Consider the following 18,639-nt stretch of genomic DNA (forward strand, 5'->3'; position numbering starts at 1 on the left):
AAGTTAGTCCAACTCACTGCAGAGAATAAAACCCACTCCCCGTCTGAAAGGAAGTGGATGGCAGAGGAAGTGGTTGGCAGGCTGCCAAGACTGCCAGCAGGTTAATGCATACCCTGGTCGGTTGGCTCCTGGAAAGAGACTCTGAGGGAGTCGACCGGGCCAGCACTGGGAAGTGGACTTTACTGAAATATGGCCAGCCAAATACCCGCTCAGTCGAGAAGCCCGGGAAGGCATAAAACCTCACATCAGGAGGTTTCTGGAACTGGGCATTCTGAAACCATGACAGTCAGAGTGGAACACTCTGCTCCTATCAGTAAAAAAGCCAGGAACAAATGACTGCAGACCGGTCCAGGATCTGAGAGAAGTAAACTCCTGGGTAATAGACATTCACCCTACAGTGCTCAACCCCTACAATCTCCTGAGTACCTTGCCTCCAGAGCGCAATTGGTACACTGTTCTGGATTTGAAAGATGCCTTCTTCTGCCTACCCTTCCACCCAGATTCCAAAAGCTCTTTGCTTTTGAATGGTCAGACCCTGAGGAAGGGAGGACAGGGCAGCTAACATGGACTAGACTTCCACAAGGATTTAAGAACTCCCCAACTATCTTTGATGAGGCCCTACACCGAGATCTTCAGAGGTATCAAGAGACCACCCCTGATGTCACTCTCCTCCAGTATGTAGATGATTTACTCCTGGCAGCTGAAACTCAGGATGCCTGCAAACTTGGGACTGAAAAACTTCTAGATACCCTGGCTAGGCTGGGGTACAGGGCATCTGCCAAAAAGGCGCAGATCTGTAAAAACAAAGTCACCTTCCTCGGTGACTCCTTGGAGGGAGGAAAGAGGTGGCTCACGGATGCCCGAAAGCAAACTGTGGCCAGCATACCAACTCCAACAGATCGACAGCAATTACGCGAATTCCTGGGTGCGGCTGGGTTCTGCAGACTCTGGATTCCAGGGTTCGCTGCCATAACAGAGCCTTTCTCCCCCCTGTTAATAGAAAAGACCCCTTTTGTCTGGCAGAAAGAGCACCAGCTCGCATTTGAGAAACTGAAGAAGACACTCCTGTCAGCCCCGGCACTTGCTCTCCCAGATGTGAGTAAACCCTTCACCCGGTACTTACATGAGAAGGGTGGGGTGGTGGTCGGTGTCCTAGTACAAGCCCTTGGTCCATGGAAAAGACCAACTGCTTATCTATCAAAGCAGCTTGATCCTGTAGCCAGGGGATGGCCGACCTGCCTCCGGGCAGTGGCAGCAGCCACCATGCTAGTGAGGGATGCAGATAAATTAACTCTAGGACAGCATCTGACTATTATAGCTCCCCATGCATTGGAGAGCATTGTCTGCCAGCCGCCGGACCGATGGCTCAGCAATGCTCAAGCCACATACTATCAGACAACTCTCCTGGACCGGGACCGCATCACTTTTGGGCCCCCATCCATCCTTAACCTGTCCACCCTCCTCCCAGTTGACCAACAAGAAGAGGAGGGAGAGCCAGTGCATGACTGTGGTGCCATCCTGGCGGAGGAAACTGGGGTCCGGACAGATTTAACGGACCAACCACTGGCCAACCCGGACCTGATATGGTATACAGATGGCAGCAGTTTCCTAAATGAGGGGCAGCGGAAGGCGGGAGCGGCAGTGGTGGACAAGAATAAGGTCATCTGGTCTAGCAGCCTCCCAGAGGGGACCTGGGCTCAAAAAGCCGAATTGATTGCGCTCACCCAAGCCCTCACCATGGCAGCGGGTAAGCCAGCCACCATCTACACAGATAGCCGGTTTTCATTTCCAATCACGCATGTGCATGGGGCCATATAGAGGGAGAGGGGACTATTAACATCGGCAGGAAAAGAAGTTACAAATAAAAAAGAAATCGAGGCGCTACTAGATGCCGTCATGCTGCCTCGTGAGCTGGCCATCGTACATTGCCCAGGACACCAGAAGGGCGACTCCCCAGTTGCGGTTGGGAACCGGAGGGCTGACCAGGAAGCAAGGGAAGCAGCTCTCCGAGGCATCAGACACCTGACAGTCCACCTGTCACCCCCTAAAAGCCCAGTCTCTGAAGAGCCTCTGGCCCCTGAGACTCTGAAGGACACTCTGGAACGAATCCACAAGTTGACCCATCTGGGTAGCCAGAAGTTAGTCCAACTCACTGCAGAGAATAAAACCCACTCCCCGTCTGAAAGGAAGTGGATGGCAGAGGAAGTGGTTGGCAGGCTGCCAAGACTGCCAGCAGGTTAATGCATACCCTGGTCGGTTGGCTCCTGGAAAGAGACTCTGAGGGAGTCGACCGGGCCAGCACTGGGAAGTGGACTTTACTGAAATATGGCCAGCCAAATACCCGCTCAGTCGAGAAGCCCGGGAAGGCATAAAACCTCACATCAGGAGGTTTCTGGAACTGGGCATTCTGAAACCATGACAGTCAGAGTGGAACACTCTGCTCCTATCAGTAAAAAAGCCAGGAACAAATGACTGCAGACCGGTCCAGGATCTGAGAGAAGTAAACTCCTGGGTAATAGACATTCACCCTACAGTGCTCAACCCCTACAATCTCCTGAGTACCTTGCCTCCAGAGCGCAATTGGTACACTGTTCTGGATTTGAAAGATGCCTTCTTCTGCCTACCCTTCCACCCAGATTCCAAAAGCTCTTTGCTTTTGAATGGTCAGACCCTGAGGAAGGGAGGACAGGGCAGCTAACATGGACTAGACTTCCACAAGGATTTAAGAACTCCCCAACTATCTTTGATGAGGCCCTACACCGAGATCTTCAGAGGTATCAAGAGACCACCCCTGATGTCACTCTCCTCCAGTATGTAGATGATTTACTCCTGGCAGCTGAAACTCAGGATGCCTGCAAACTTGGGACTGAAAAACTTCTAGATACCCTGGCTAGGCTGGGGTACAGGGCATCTGCCAAAAAGGCGCAGATCTGTAAAAACAAAGTCACCTTCCTCGGTGACTCCTTGGAGGGAGGAAAGAGGTGGCTCACGGATGCCCGAAAGCAAACTGTGGCCAGCATACCAACTCCAACAGATCGACAGCAATTACGCGAATTCCTGGGTGCGGCTGGGTTCTGCAGACTCTGGATTCCAGGGTTCGCTGCCATAACAGAGCCTTTCTCCCCCCTGTTAATAGAAAAGACCCCTTTTGTCTGGCAGAAAGAGCACCAGCTCGCATTTGAGAAACTGAAGAAGACACTCCTGTCAGCCCCGGCACTTGCTCTCCCAGATGTGAGTAAACCCTTCACCCGGTACTTACATGAGAAGGGTGGGGTGGTGGTCGGTGTCCTAGTACAAGCCCTTGGTCCATGGAAAAGACCAACTGCTTATCTATCAAAGCAGCTTGATCCTGTAGCCAGGGGATGGCCGACCTGCCTCCGGGCAGTGGCAGCAGCCACCATGCTAGTGAGGGATGCAGATAAATTAACTCTAGGACAGCATCTGACTATTATAGCTCCCCATGCATTGGAGAGCATTGTCTGCCAGCCGCCGGACCGATGGCTCAGCAATGCTCAAGCCACGTACTATCAGACAACTCTCCTGGACCGGGACCGCATCACTTTTGGGCCCCCATCCATCCTTAACCTGTCCACCCTCCTCCCAGTTGACCAACAAGAAGAGGAGGGAGAGCCAGTGCATGACTGTGGTGCCATCCTGGCGGAGGAAACTGGGGTCCGGACAGATTTAACGGACCAACCACTGGCCAACCCGGACCTGATATGGTATACAGATGGCAGCAGTTTCCTAAATGAGGGGCAGCGGAAGGCGGGAGCGGCAGTGGTGGACAAGAATAAGGTCATCTGGTCTAGCAGCCTCCCAGAGGGAACCTGGGCTCAAAAAGCCGAATTGATTGCGCTCACCCAAGCCCTCACCATGGCAGCGGGTAAGCCAGCCACCATCTACACAGATAGCCGGTTTTCATTTCCAATCACGCATGTGCATGGGGCCATATAGAGGGAGAGGGGACTATTAACATCGGCAGGAAAAGAAGTTACAAATAAAAAAGAAATCGAGGCGCTACTAGATGCCGTCATGCTGCCTCGTGAGCTGGCCATCGTACATTGCCCAGGACACCAGAAGGGCGACTCCCCAGTTGCGGTTGGGAACCGGAGGGCTGACCAGGAAGCAAGGGAAGCAGCTCTCCGAGGCATCAGACACCTGACAGTCCACCTGTCACCCCCTAAAAGCCCAGTCTCTGAAGAGCCTCTGGCCCCTGAGACTCTGAAGGACACTCTGGAACGAATCCACAAGTTGACCCATCTGGGTAGCCAGAAGTTAGTCCAACTCACTGCAGAGAATAAAACCCACTCCCCGTCTGAAAGGAAGTGGATGGCAGAGGAAGTGGTTGGCAGGCTGCCAAGACTGCCAGCAGGTTAATGCATACCCTGGTCGGTTGGCTCCTGGAAAGAGACTCTGAGGGAGTCGACCGGGCCAGCACTGGGAAGTGGACTTTACTGAAATATGGCCAGCCAAATACCCGCTCAGTCGAGAAGCCCGGGAAGGCATAAAACCTCACATCAGGAGGTTTCTGGAACTGGGCATTCTGAAACCATGACAGTCAGAGTGGAACACTCTGCTCCTATCAGTAAAAAAGCCAGGAACAAATGACTGCAGACCGGTCCAGGATCTGAGAGAAGTAAACTCCTGGGTAATAGACATTCACCCTACAGTGCTCAACCCCTACAATCTCCTGAGTACCTTGCCTCCAGAGCGCAATTGGTACACTGTTCTGGATTTGAAAGATGCCTTCTTCTGCCTACCCTTCCACCCAGATTCCAAAAGCTCTTTGCTTTTGAATGGTCAGACCCTGAGGAAGGGAGGACAGGGCAGCTAACATGGACTAGACTTCCACAAGGATTTAAGAACTCCCCAACTATCTTTGATGAGGCCCTACACCGAGATCTTCAGAGGTATCAAGAGACCACCCCTGATGTCACTCTCCTCCAGTATGTAGATGATTTACTCCTGGCAGCTGAAACTCAGGATGCCTGCAAACTTGGGACTGAAAAACTTCTAGATACCCTGGCTAGGCTGGGGTACAGGGCATCTATCTGCCAAAAAGGCGCAGATCTGTAAAAACAAAGTCACCTTCCTCGGTGACTCCTTGGAGGGAGGAAAGAGGTGGCTCACGGATGCCCGAAAGCAAACTGTGGCCAGCATACCAACTCCAACAGATCGACAGCAATTACGCGAATTCCTGGGTGCGGCTGGGTTCTGCAGACTCTGGATTCCAGGGTTCGCTGCCATAACAGAGCCTTTCTCCCCCCTGTTAATAGAAAAGACCCCTTTTGTCTGGCAGAAAGAGCACCAGCTCGCATTTGAGAAACTGAAGAAGACACTCCTGTCAGCCCCGGCACTTGCTCTCCCAGATGTGAGTAAACCCTTCACCCGGTACTTACATGAGAAGGGTGGGGTGGTGGTCGGTGTCCTAGTACAAGCCCTTGGTCCATGGAAAAGACCAACTGCTTATCTATCAAAGCAGCTTGATCCTGTAGCCAGGGGATGGCCGACCTGCCTCCGGGCAGTGGCAGCAGCCACCATGCTAGTGAGGGATGCAGATAAATTAACTCTAGGACAGCATCTGACTATTATAGCTCCCCATGCATTGGAGAGCATTGTCTGCCAGCCGCCGGACCGATGGCTCAGCAATGCTCAAGCCACATACTATCAGACAACTCTCCTGGACCGGGACCGCATCACTTTTGGGCCCCCATCCATCCTTAACCTGTCCACCCTCCTCCCAGTTGACCAACAAGAAGAGGAGGGAGAGCCAGTGCATGACTGTGGTGCCATCCTGGCGGAGGAAACTGGGGTCCGGACAGATTTAACGGACCAACCACTGGCCAACCCGGACCTGATATGGTATACAGATGGCAGCAGTTTCCTAAATGAGGGGCAGCGGAAGGCGGGAGCGGCAGTGGTGGACAAGAATAAGGTCATCTGGTCTAGCAGCCTCCCAGAGGGGACCTGGGCTCAAAAAGCCGAATTGATTGCGCTCACCCAAGCCCTCACCATGGCAGCGGGTAAGCCAGCCACCATCTACACAGATAGCCGGTTTTCATTTCCAATCACGCATGTGCATGGGGCCATATAGAGGGAGAGGGGACTATTAACATCGGCAGGAAAAGAAGTTACAAATAAAAAAGAAATCGAGGCGCTACTAGATGCCGTCATGCTGCCTCGTGAGCTGGCCATCGTACATTGCCCAGGACACCAGAAGGGCGACTCCCCAGTTGCGGTTGGGAACCGGAGGGCTGACCAGGAAGCAAGGGAAGCAGCTCTCCGAGGCATCAGACACCTGACAGTCCACCTGTCACCCCCTAAAAGCCCAGTCTCTGAAGAGCCTCTGGCCCCTGAGACTCTGAAGGACACTCTGGAACGAATCCACAAGTTGACCCATCTGGGTAGCCAGAAGTTAGTCCAACTCACTGCAGAGAATAAAACCCACTCCCCGTCTGAAAGGAAGTGGATGGCAGAGGAAGTGGTTGGCAGGCTGCCAAGACTGCCAGCAGGTTAATGCATACCCTGGTCGGTTGGCTCCTGGAAAGAGACTCTGAGGGAGTCGACCGGGCCAGCACTGGGAAGTGGACTTTACTGAAATATGGCCAGCCAAATACCCGCTCAGTCGAGAAGCCCGGGAAGGCATAAAACCTCACATCAGGAGGTTTCTGGAACTGGGCATTCTGAAACCATGACAGTCAGAGTGGAACACTCTGCTCCTATCAGTAAAAAAGCCAGGAACAAATGACTGCAGACCGGTCCAGGATCTGAGAGAAGTAAACTCCTGGGTAATAGACATTCACCCTACAGTGCTCAACCCCTACAATCTCCTGAGTACCTTGCCTCCAGAGCGCAATTGGTACACTGTTCTGGATTTGAAAGATGCCTTCTTCTGCCTACCCTTCCACCCAGATTCCAAAAGCTCTTTGCTTTTGAATGGTCAGACCCTGAGGAAGGGAGGACAGGGCAGCTAACATGGACTAGACTTCCACAAGGATTTAAGAACTCCCCAACTATCTTTGATGAGGCCCTACACCGAGATCTTCAGAGGTATCAAGAGACCACCCCTGATGTCACTCTCCTCCAGTATGTAGATGATTTACTCCTGGCAGCTGAAACTCAGGATGCCTGCAAACTTGGGACTGAAAAACTTCTAGATACCCTGGCTAGGCTGGGGTACAGGGCATCTGCCAAAAAGGCGCAGATCTGTAAAAACAAAGTCACCTTCCTCGGTGACTCCTTGGAGGGAGGAAAGAGGTGGCTCACGGATGCCCGAAAGCAAACTGTGGCCAGCATACCAACTCCAACAGATCGACAGCAATTACGCGAATTCCTGGGTGCGGCTGGGTTCTGCAGACTCTGGATTCCAGGGTTCGCTGCCATAACAGAGCCTTTCTCCCCCCTGTTAATAGAAAAGACCCCTTTTGTCTGGCAGAAAGAGCACCAGCTCGCATTTGAGAAACTGAAGAAGACACTCCTGTCAGCCCCGGCACTTGCTCTCCCAGATGTGAGTAAACCCTTCACCCGGTACTTACATGAGAAGGGTGGGGTGGTGGTCGGTGTCCTAGTACAAGCCCTTGGTCCATGGAAAAGACCAACTGCTTATCTATCAAAGCAGCTTGATCCTGTAGCCAGGGGATGGCCGACCTGCCTCCGGGCAGTGGCAGCAGCCACCATGCTAGTGAGGGATGCAGATAAATTAACTCTAGGACAGCATCTGACTATTATAGCTCCCCATGCATTGGAGAGCATTGTCTGCCAGCCGCCGGACCGATGGCTCAGCAATGCTCAAGCCACGTACTATCAGACAACTCTCCTGGACCGGGACCGCATCACTTTTGGGCCCCCATCCATCCTTAACCTGTCCACCCTCCTCCCAGTTGACCAACAAGAAGAGGAGGGAGAGCCAGTGCATGACTGTGGTGCCATCCTGGCGGAGGAAACTGGGGTCCGGACAGATTTAACGGACCAACCACTGGCCAACCCGGACCTGATATGGTATACAGATGGCAGCAGTTTCCTAAATGAGGGGCAGCGGAAGGCGGGAGCGGCAGTGGTGGACAAGAATAAGGTCATCTGGTCTAGCAGCCTCCCAGAGGGAACCTGGGCTCAAAAAGCCGAATTGATTGCGCTCACCCAAGCCCTCACCATGGCAGCGGGTAAGCCAGCCACCATCTACACAGATAGCCGGTTTTCATTTCCAATCACGCATGTGCATGGGGCCATATAGAGGGAGAGGGGACTATTAACATCGGCAGGAAAAGAAGTTACAAATAAAAAAGAAATCGAGGCGCTACTAGATGCCGTCATGCTGCCTCGTGAGCTGGCCATCGTACATTGCCCAGGACACCAGAAGGGCGACTCCCCAGTTGCGGTTGGGAACCGGAGGGCTGACCAGGAAGCAAGGGAAGCAGCTCTCCGAGGCATCAGACACCTGACAGTCCACCTGTCACCCCCTAAAAGCCCAGTCTCTGAAGAGCCTCTGGCCCCTGAGACTCTGAAGGACACTCTGGAACGAATCCACAAGTTGACCCATCTGGGTAGCCAGAAGTTAGTCCAACTCACTGCAGAGAATAAAACCCACTCCCCGTCTGAAAGGAAGTGGATGGCAGAGGAAGTGGTTGGCAGGCTGCCAAGACTGCCAGCAGGTTAATGCATACCCTGGTCGGTTGGCTCCTGGAAAGAGACTCTGAGGGAGTCGACCGGGCCAGCACTGGGAAGTGGACTTTACTGAAATATGGCCAGCCAAATACCCGCTCAGTCGAGAAGCCCGGGAAGGCATAAAACCTCACATCAGGAGGTTTCTGGAACTGGGCATTCTGAAACCATGACAGTCAGAGTGGAACACTCTGCTCCTATCAGTAAAAAAGCCAGGAACAAATGACTGCAGACCGGTCCAGGATCTGAGAGAAGTAAACTCCTGGGTAATAGACATTCACCCTACAGTGCTCAACCCCTACAATCTCCTGAGTACCTTGCCTCCAGAGCGCAATTGGTACACTGTTCTGGATTTGAAAGATGCCTTCTTCTGCCTACCCTTCCACCCAGATTCCAAAAGCTCTTTGCTTTTGAATGGTCAGACCCTGAGGAAGGGAGGACAGGGCAGCTAACATGGACTAGACTTCCACAAGGATTTAAGAACTCCCCAACTATCTTTGATGAGGCCCTACACCGAGATCTTCAGAGGTATCAAGAGACCACCCCTGATGTCACTCTCCTCCAGTATGTAGATGATTTACTCCTGGCAGCTGAAACTCAGGATGCCTGCAAACTTGGGACTGAAAAACTTCTAGATACCCTGGCTAGGCTGGGGTACAGGGCATCTGCCAAAAAGGCGCAGATCTGTAAAAACAAAGTCACCTTCCTCGGTGACTCCTTGGAGGGAGGAAAGAGGTGGCTCACGGATGCCCGAAAGCAAACTGTGGCCAGCATACCAACTCCAACAGATCGACAGCAATTACGCGAATTCCTGGGTGCGGCTGGGTTCTGCAGACTCTGGATTCCAGGGTTCGCTGCCATAACAGAGCCTTTCTCCCCCCTGTTAATAGAAAAGACCCCTTTTGTCTGGCAGAAAGAGCACCAGCTCGCATTTGAGAAACTGAAGAAGACACTCCTGTCAGCCCCGGCACTTGCTCTCCCAGATGTGAGTAAACCCTTCACCCGGTACTTACATGAGAAGGGTGGGGTGGTGGTCGGTGTCCTAGTACAAGCCCTTGGTCCATGGAAAAGACCAACTGCTTATCTATCAAAGCAGCTTGATCCTGTAGCCAGGGGATGGCCGACCTGCCTCCGGGCAGTGGCAGCAGCCACCATGCTAGTGAGGGATGCAGATAAATTAACTCTAGGACAGCATCTGACTATTATAGCTCCCCATGCATTGGAGAGCATTGTCTGCCAGCCGCCGGACCGATGGCTCAGCAATGCTCAAGCCACGTACTATCAGACAACTCTCCTGGACCGGGACCGCATCACTTTTGGGCCCCCATCCATCCTTAACCTGTCCACCCTCCTCCCAGTTGACCAACAAGAAGAGGAGGGAGAGCCAGTGCATGACTGTGGTGCCATCCTGGCGGAGGAAACTGGGGTCCGGACAGATTTAACGGACCAACCACTGGCCAACCCGGACCTGATATGGTATACAGATGGCAGCAGTTTCCTAAATGAGGGGCAGCGGAAGGCGGGAGCGGCAGTGGTGGACAAGAATAAGGTCATCTGGTCTAGCAGCCTCCCAGAGGGAACCTGGGCTCAAAAAGCCGAATTGATTGCGCTCACCCAAGCCCTCACCATGGCAGCGGGTAAGCCAGCCACCATCTACACAGATAGCCGGTTTTCATTTCCAATCACGCATGTGCATGGGGCCATATAGAGGGAGAGGGGACTATTAACATCGGCAGGAAAAGAAGTTACAAATAAAAAAGAAATCGAGGCGCTACTAGATGCCGTCATGCTGCCTCGTGAGCTGGCCATCGTACATTGCCCAGGACACCAGAAGGGCGACTCCCCAGTTGCGGTTGGGAACCGGAGGGCTGACCAGGAAGCAAGGGAAGCAGCTCTCCGAGGCATCAGACACCTGACAGTCCACCTGTCACCCCCTAAAAGCCCAGTCTCTGAAGAGCCTCTGGCCCCTGAGACTCTGAAGGACACTCTGGAACGAATCCACAAGTTGACCCATCTGGGTAGCCAGAAGTTAGTCCAACTCACTGCAGAGAATAAAACCCACTCCCCGTCTGAAAGGAAGTGGATGGCAGAGGAAGTGGTTGGCAGGCTGCCAAGACTGCCAGCAGGTTAATGCATACCCTGGTCGGTTGGCTCCTGGAAAGAGACTCTGAGGGAGTCGACCGGGCCAGCACTGGGAAGTGGACTTTACTGAAATATGGCCAGCCAAATATGGCCTAAGGTATTTACTAGTGTTTGTAGACATCTTTACAGGATGGGTGGAAGCCTACCCCTCCAAAAAGGAGACTGCAGCTGTGGTTGCCAAGAAAATTTTGGAAGAAATCTTCTCACAATTTGGACTGCCTCAGGTAATCGGGTCAGATAATGGCCCAGCATTCGTGGCCCAGGTGAGTCAGGGACTGGCCAAGGTACTGGGGATTGATTGGAAACTGCATTGTGCTTACAGACCCCAGAGTTCAGGACAGGTAGAAAGAATGAATAGAACAATTAAGGAGACCCTAACCAAATTGACCATGGAGACTGGCTCTAGAGATTGGACGATGCTCCTACCATATGCCCTCTTTAGAGCTAGGAATACCCCTTCCCTTAAAGGCCTAACCCCATTCGAATTGCTCTTTGGTTGTGCACCCTCAGTTAAGGACCTAACCTTCCAGCAGGGGGAAATCATGCCTTCCTTCCTATCTGACAGAGTGCAAGCTTTGGCAGTCATCCAGCACACCCTGTGGAGACAGTTGTCTGCCGTGTACCAGCCCAGTGGAGATGGTCCTGCCCACCGGTTCCATGTAGGGGACTTCGTATATGTCTGCCGGCACCAGCATTAGACCCCAGAACCCCAGTGGAAGGGTCCCTATCAAGTCCTGTTGACCACCCCGATGGCGGTTAAGGTGGACGGAATCGCTGCGTGGATTCATGGCTCCCATCTCAAGCCTGCTCCCGCTCCGGACATGGATTCAGACTGGACTGTGGAGCAGACTGATAATCCTCTCAAGCTTCGGATCCGACATAGAGAGCGGCCGAACTAACCCACACCAACCTGTGAGCCAGACGTGGCAAGTACAGTCAGGGGAAGGGGATGTGATTTGGGAAAAAAACGGTAGGCACCTACTTTGGACTTGGTGGCCTGCCCTAGACCCTGACCTTTGCCACATGTTGGCCGGGACAGAAGACTTTGACATTCCCACCACCGATCCGGCCACCCCAGGTGAACCAGAAGTGTGCACCCAAAGTGGACGCTGCCCCTGTTCACGTTACCCAGCAGGGTGCAGAGACCCAAGGGCCTGAGCAGCCCTACGAAAGAGACTGTTCTATGTATGTCCAAGGGACGGGAGGAGCAGGGCACAGGCGTGCACTTGTGGGCAACATGAAAGTTATTATTGTAAAGCCTGGGGATGTGAAACCACGGGGGATGCTTGGTGGAAGCTGAGCTCATCCTGGGATCTGATACAAGTAAAGAGGGAGGCAAGTGGGGATGAACCTCCACTGTCACAAGATTACTGCCAGAGCAAACCTAAGATGGTCACGACCCTATGGTACGGGTCGGGACCGTGTACAGCATTTGCCTGCAACCCCTTGAACATCACATTCACCCAGACCGGAAAAGCATCAAGGGATTGGATAAAGGGTAGACTATGGGGCCTGAGGGTATATCACCAAACGGCCTATGATCCAGGAGTTCTGTTCAAAATCAGGTTAGTGATAAATGTAGACCCCCAACCAGTAGGCCCTAATAAAGTGTTGTAGGACCAGAGAGCCTCCCTCCCAAGAAAAACAAACGGGTGCCCCTAAGACAGGTCCCCCCACCTAATCCGACCTATCAAAACCCTTCCACTTTCCCACTGACCACTCCGGCTGTTGCAGATCCCACACTACCTGGGTCAAGGGAACGATTGATAGACCTGGTTGAAGGGGGGTATCAAGCCCTTAACTCTACTCAGCCCAATCTCACTGAATCCTGTTGGATTTGTCTCCAAGCAAGCCCCCATACTATGAAGGTATAGCGGTTAATGGAAGTTTTACCTATACCACCTCTGATAGCTGCAACTGGGGCACAAGGCACATGCTAACTCTGCCCGAGGTGACTGGGTCAGGAACATGCCTGGGGCACTCCCCTGAGCTGGAGAGCCAGCTCTGTGCACACAAGGTGACAGTGTCTTCGTCTGACACTTCCAAATACATAGTCCCATCATCAGGTCTATATTGGGCATGCAATAGTGGGATCACACCGTGTGTTTCAGTTGCTAGTTTCAGCAGTTCTAAAGATTTTTGTGTACTAGTTCAGATTTACCCAAGATTGGTCTATTATTCAACAGAAGAATTTGAGGGACATTTTCTGGGCAGAGCTCGGTTCAAACGAGAGCCTGTCATCATCACCCTGGCAGTCCTATTAGGGGCTGGTATATTGGCAGGAGTTGGGACTGGAACTGCAGCTCTGGTGGAGGGTCCTAGACAGCTGGGGATCTTGGAAGCTGCAATACAACAAGATCTGAGGGCAACAGAAACGTCTATAACTGCCTTGGAAAAATCCTTAACCTCCCTGTCAGAGGTAGCCTTGCAGAATAGACACGGACTAGACTTACTATTTTTAAAAGAAGGAGGACTTTGTGCTGCTCTAAAGGAGAATTGTTGCTTCTATACTGACCACACAGGGGTGGTAAGAGAGTCTATGACAAAACTCAGGGAAAGGCTAGATGCAAGAGATAAGGCCCTACGAGGCTCCCAGAGCTGGTTCGAGGACTGGTATGAAAAAGCACCCTGGATGACCACCTTGCTCTCAGCCCTAACAGGGCCTCTAATTATCCTGCTCCTAGTATTAATGATTGGGCCATGCGTCCTGAATTGGATTTCAGGCTTTGTTCGGTCCCAGGTAAACGGGGTTAAAATGATGGTCCTGAGACAAAGATACCAGTCTGTACCAGAAACCAACCTTTAGGATTAAAGATCAGTACAAGAAGAGGAGGGAATGAAGAGTTAAAGGGAACTATAAAAAGGAACTATATTCTTGGTAAAAAAAAATGCTTCAGCTTGAGCAAAAACCACAGCTCTTGCAGGTGCAAAGCTTGCCCACAGCCCTACCGCCTTGCGCAAATAAGCTGTTCTGCAAAAACCACCCAGACCCCCAAGACTCAGCTAGCCAACTGAACCCTGAGTAACCCCTCTACTCCACCCGTATGAAACTGCCCTATAAAAAGCCTACAATCTGGAGCTTCGGGGTCTTCAGTCTTCAGCTTGACTGTTGACCCGTGTGCACACGTACAACAAACTGCTTCTGAGTGACTCGATATCAGAGTGAAGCTTCTGTTGTCAGCGCCGACTCTAACACTTAGGACAAGCAAGTGTTGAGTTTCATAAGATTTGAGGGTCTGGCCAGTGGGAGCCCAGCTGGGAGAACGGCTCCCACATTTTATGACAGGGTACTCTTAAGGAATGAGGGAGAAGAGATATTAGATAGAAGGATAGAGGGGAAAGAAACAGAATCACAAATAAAAGAAATTTTTTTTGGCCCTGACATAGTTGTCCAGATTTCTCTGGTTCAGCTGCTAGGTTATGCAGGTTTCTGTGAATGTCTGTAGCTGACTATGATAACAGCATGTCCAAGAGGAGAGCTTCCTCCTCCTATTAGTTCAACACCACGTTGGTTTGTTTTCTCTTGCCTTTTATGAATGCTTGAGGAAAAGAACAGGAACCTACTTATCTTCCTTCAACCTGTGGGATATCTGGGGACAAGTTAACCTTAGCTTTAACCTTTGCCTCTCTGTTTGTTTACAATTGAGACATTGTTTATCTGTGGAACAATCCTGGCTGTTCTGGAATTTGTTTTGTAGACCAGGCTGGCCTTGAACACACAGACATCCACCTGCCTCTGCCTCCCAAGTGCTGAGATTGAAGGTGTGTGACACTAAGGCTTCATGCACCTTAGCTTCTTTAGGACTTTCTATAACAGAATACAGAAAAGGTCCCCTCTCCTAAGCTTCATGAGCATCCTTTGAATTGAGAGTAAGATTTTAAGAGGGAGCTATCTCTTCCCAGGTAGAGAATTCCTCATTCTATTTAGCCTTGTGTGCAGTGAGGAAGTAATTAATCATATCCTCATCTAATACTCTATTTTTATTTTCTATTCTTTTTAACTTTTGTTGATTCTTTGTGGATTTCATTTCATACATTCAGAGCCTACTTTTTTCCACATCTCCTCACATCTGCCCTCTGCCTTTGCAACCTCCCTCACAAATCATAACCAAATTTAAAATAAAAAACAACCAAAAAACCCAAACAAACAAAACAGAGAAACAAGACAAAACAAAAGCAAAAGCAGCCAAAAAAGAAAAATCTGGTGGAAGTTGTAGTGTGGTCCTTTGAGGCACAGTTTACCCTTTAGTCCATTCATGTTTACTTGAAGTGTTCATTGCCATGAGTCATTGTTCTGGCTCCAGGCCGATGGTTTCTGCTACACTATGGATAATGAGGCTCAGTGGGGCTCCTCATGTATATACTGTTATCCTGTGTCGTGGAGATCCTGCTATTTTGGATCTCTATGTTCATCCTCTTCACATGATCCAACAGTTCATAAATGATTTGGATGTCAGGTTGGATTAACTCATAGCCCTGATTCTGGGCCTGGTTGGTAGCTGGGCTAATCACTTCCCTAGCTTTCCCTCGTCATCTCTACCTGGAAGAGCTACCCAGCACTGTCTTGCCTAGCTCACCAAAGGCACCTGTAGCAAGGAGCAGGGCCAGTTCTCCTGTTCAAGGCCCTGACATTGAAGTTACCCTCATTCATTTTGCCAGGGCAAGCTCTATATTTTTTTCCAGGGAAAGGTGCAGGGCCATTTCCTGATTGCTATAGGAGGCATGAAAAGGGGTGCTGGTTCCACACTCATGCTCTTATGCTCTCAGGACTGGGTACCTGTGACATCAATAACATGGTCACCTCTAGTGTGCTGCCCAAGTGGAGTGTAGGGCCCACTCCCCTGTGTGCTATTTCTGGTGTAGGGCAGGGCTATTTTTCTCACTCTTGCATTCCCAGGGCCAGCTCTCTCACCTGCCATTGGTAGCAAAGGACAGAGGGGAAGGACATCTTTCCCTTCCCCATGCCAACACATAGAAGATGGGGGTGGGGAAGGGGCCAGCTCTGTTGCTCCCATATCTTAGGCCTGACTCACCTGCATCTACAACAGAGGCAGCTCTAGTGTGCTTCACAGATGGGAAACAGAAGCTGCTTTGTCAAATTCCACATCTGGTGAGGGTTAGGGCAAACTATCCTACACTTGTGATCACAGTGCCATTACACTCACCTGTCACACGTAGTAATGGATGGAGGAGGGAGGACATCTTTCCCTCACCATGGCTGATCGGGGAGCAAGGTGGAGTCTCCTGTTCTCATGCCTTCAGTGTCAGCTTACCTGACAACTGAGTCAGCTGTAGTCTGCTTCTCAGGTGAGGTATATGCCTAGAGTGAGTTGTGGAGCCATCTTTCCTAAGTCTGGTGGCAAGCTCTCCCTTTCGTAAGGCCAGCTTATGTGCTACAGTATTCAGCAAGGGGCAGGGGCAGCCATCCCAATGCCAGTGAAAAGTGGGACTGACTCAGTACAAACTATTTCCAATGACCCCCTTGATAACACAGGCCATGGACATCACCACACCCCAGCAGTAGCAGTACTATGAACCCAGACATGATCCTTGGCAGCAGCTTGGGCCCAGGCACCATCACAACTCCAGTGGCAGAACAGGCCACTCAAATTGGTGGCTGACTCGGTCACAGCAATGGCTCCTGGGCACTACCATCTACAGAGCCCTTGGTGGCAACTAGAGACACAGACACCACTACACACCCCAGCCTGAACATGGACATGGACTTAGACATGACCCTACACAGAGGTCCATGCTAGGTTCTAGGTAGCAGCACCAACCACCCAGATCATCATGGCCTGGGCATAGCATGGTCCTCAGACACCAACATGTTCTGAGGTAGCAGATCATACCCCATGGCACTCAGTGATACTTATACTTTCATTGGCTTGTGAGCTATCATGTTGATTTTAATTTCAGTTTGAGTATTCTTTACTGGTTTTGTTTAGTTAAATTCTGTAATTATTATTTCATTCAACTGTTTCTTTTGTTCTGTCTTTAATAAATCATTTATTTGTATCTCTAATGTCCTTGATCATATCTCTACCTAGTATTAGGAACTCCTTGGCTTATGTTTCATCTAAATTGCCTTTCTTGGGGCATATTACAATACAGTTTCTGGCTTCAAGAGGAGGCATATTGTCTTAGTTTTTCATGTTTGTGTATGTTCCCAGTGGTCTGGACAACTAGGGTTTTGAATTGTTTATTAGATGAGATATCTGTTCTCATCTTTGATGTGTGGTATTCCTATCATGAGTTACTCTTGCCCCAGTCTGGTGGCAGACACTGGTTCTCTGAGAGGAAAAAGTTCTGTGGAACAATGAATAGCCCCATGGAATAGAGATGGATTTGAATCCTTACCTGGGACCAAACTGTATTTGGTGACACTAGGTCCCTAGTACACAGTGGTTCTATGGATCAGTGGGAAGTAATAAATATATGGATATTGGATAGAAGGAATGGGATAAAAGTGGGGGAAAGAGTGTGATGTTCATTTGTTTCCTGGTTTGAGGTAATGTCTTCTTCAGTGGTACCAGCTGGCCATGAACTCACTTTGTAGACCAGCCTAGCCTTGAACTCACAGAGATCTGCCTCACTCTGCTTTGAAGTGCTGGGATTAAATGAAGTTTAAATGACTATGACACAACATTTGGCTCTCTTTTTGAGTTTTTACTTAGTTTAGTTTTTATATTTGGGATAATAATGCTCTGTCAGATGTACGTCTGGCAAGGATCTTCCCCTACTCTGTCATATTGCTCTCCATGGGTTTGATCATTTCCTTATGTATATGACAGCTTAGTAGTTTCATAAGGACACAATTATTAGTTGTTGGTCTTGATTTCTGAAAAATTGGAGTCATGTTAGCCACCCTTCCATACACCTACACAATACAGGATAGTGTAGCTTGAGTTTTCCTGCTTTGCCCACAGTCAGGACAAATCTTTGTCACCCGCCAGTCCCACAGCCACTCAGACCCAAACAAGTAAACACAGAGACTTATATTGCTTACAAACTGTATGGCCGTGGCAGGCTTCTTGCTAACTGTTCTTTTATCTTAAATTAATCATTTCCATAAATCTATACCTTGCCACATGGCTGGTGGCTTACCGGCATCTTCACATGCTGCTGGTCATGGCGGCAGCTGCAGTGTCCCTCCGCCTCAGCCTTCCGCTTCCCAGAATTCTCCTCTCCTTGTCCCACCTACTTCCTGCCTGGCCACTGGCCGATCAGTGTTTTATTTATTGACCAATCGGAGCAATTTGACATACAGACTGTCCCACAGCACTTCCCCTTTCTTTTTTTTAAAAGGAAGGTTTTAACTTTTACACATCTCCAAAGTCAGCTTGGTATATTTGGGAATTTGGGCGTAGGTTCTCTTACTACTTCCTGCTGGAGGGGGGCGCTGTATCTTATGGGGACACAAAGAAAATTTTAGGATCATGGAGTAGTCCGTGAGACCGTATCGTCTGAGCCAGTTGCCTTGAAACAATTCTGGATGTTGGATCATCTGGGCCATGGTGTCATCGGAGACCTTTCAGGTGGTCTTGGCTGGTCAAACCTGATGTATCTTAATCTGGAACAAATCCATAGCCTCTGGCTTTCTGTGGAAACAAAAGCAGAGCCTCCTTTCCAAAGCAACATATCCTTACATCCAAATTTTGAAGTTAAGGTACCTTTAAAACACACATTTTGGCATAACTCAACAGCTTTTGCAATCAAATGTTTCTCTTCAGTTACGAATATCAAAGAGAACATAATCCAGAGTCTCTGTGTGGTAGCCATCTTTATGTGGCTTATGTTTTATATTACCTTGAGCCTATTGCTTTAAACTGCAGCCTT

General features: G+C 50.3%; 2 protein-coding genes across 2 annotated transcripts in view; one reads left to right on the top strand and one right to left on the bottom strand.

Annotated features, from left to right (window-relative positions):
- Nucleotides 1-16,825, top strand: part of LOC121826022 (uncharacterized) — a 112,648-nt gene extending 95,823 nt beyond the window's left edge. The window contains exon 10 of the transcript XR_013047334.1: nt 11,366-16,825. The gene's annotated coding sequence lies outside the window, so the exon portion shown is untranslated. The remainder of the gene's footprint in view (nt 1-11,365) is intronic.
- Nucleotides 1-18,639, bottom strand: part of LOC143270238 (uncharacterized) — a 139,992-nt gene that overhangs the window by 103,047 nt on the left and 18,306 nt on the right. The gene's annotated exons all lie outside the window — the stretch shown is intronic.

This window comes from Peromyscus maniculatus, chromosome 22 (genome assembly GCF_049852395.1).
Source record: "Peromyscus maniculatus bairdii isolate BWxNUB_F1_BW_parent chromosome 22, HU_Pman_BW_mat_3.1, whole genome shotgun sequence".
Lineage (NCBI taxonomy): Eukaryota > Metazoa > Chordata > Mammalia > Rodentia > Cricetidae > Peromyscus > Peromyscus maniculatus.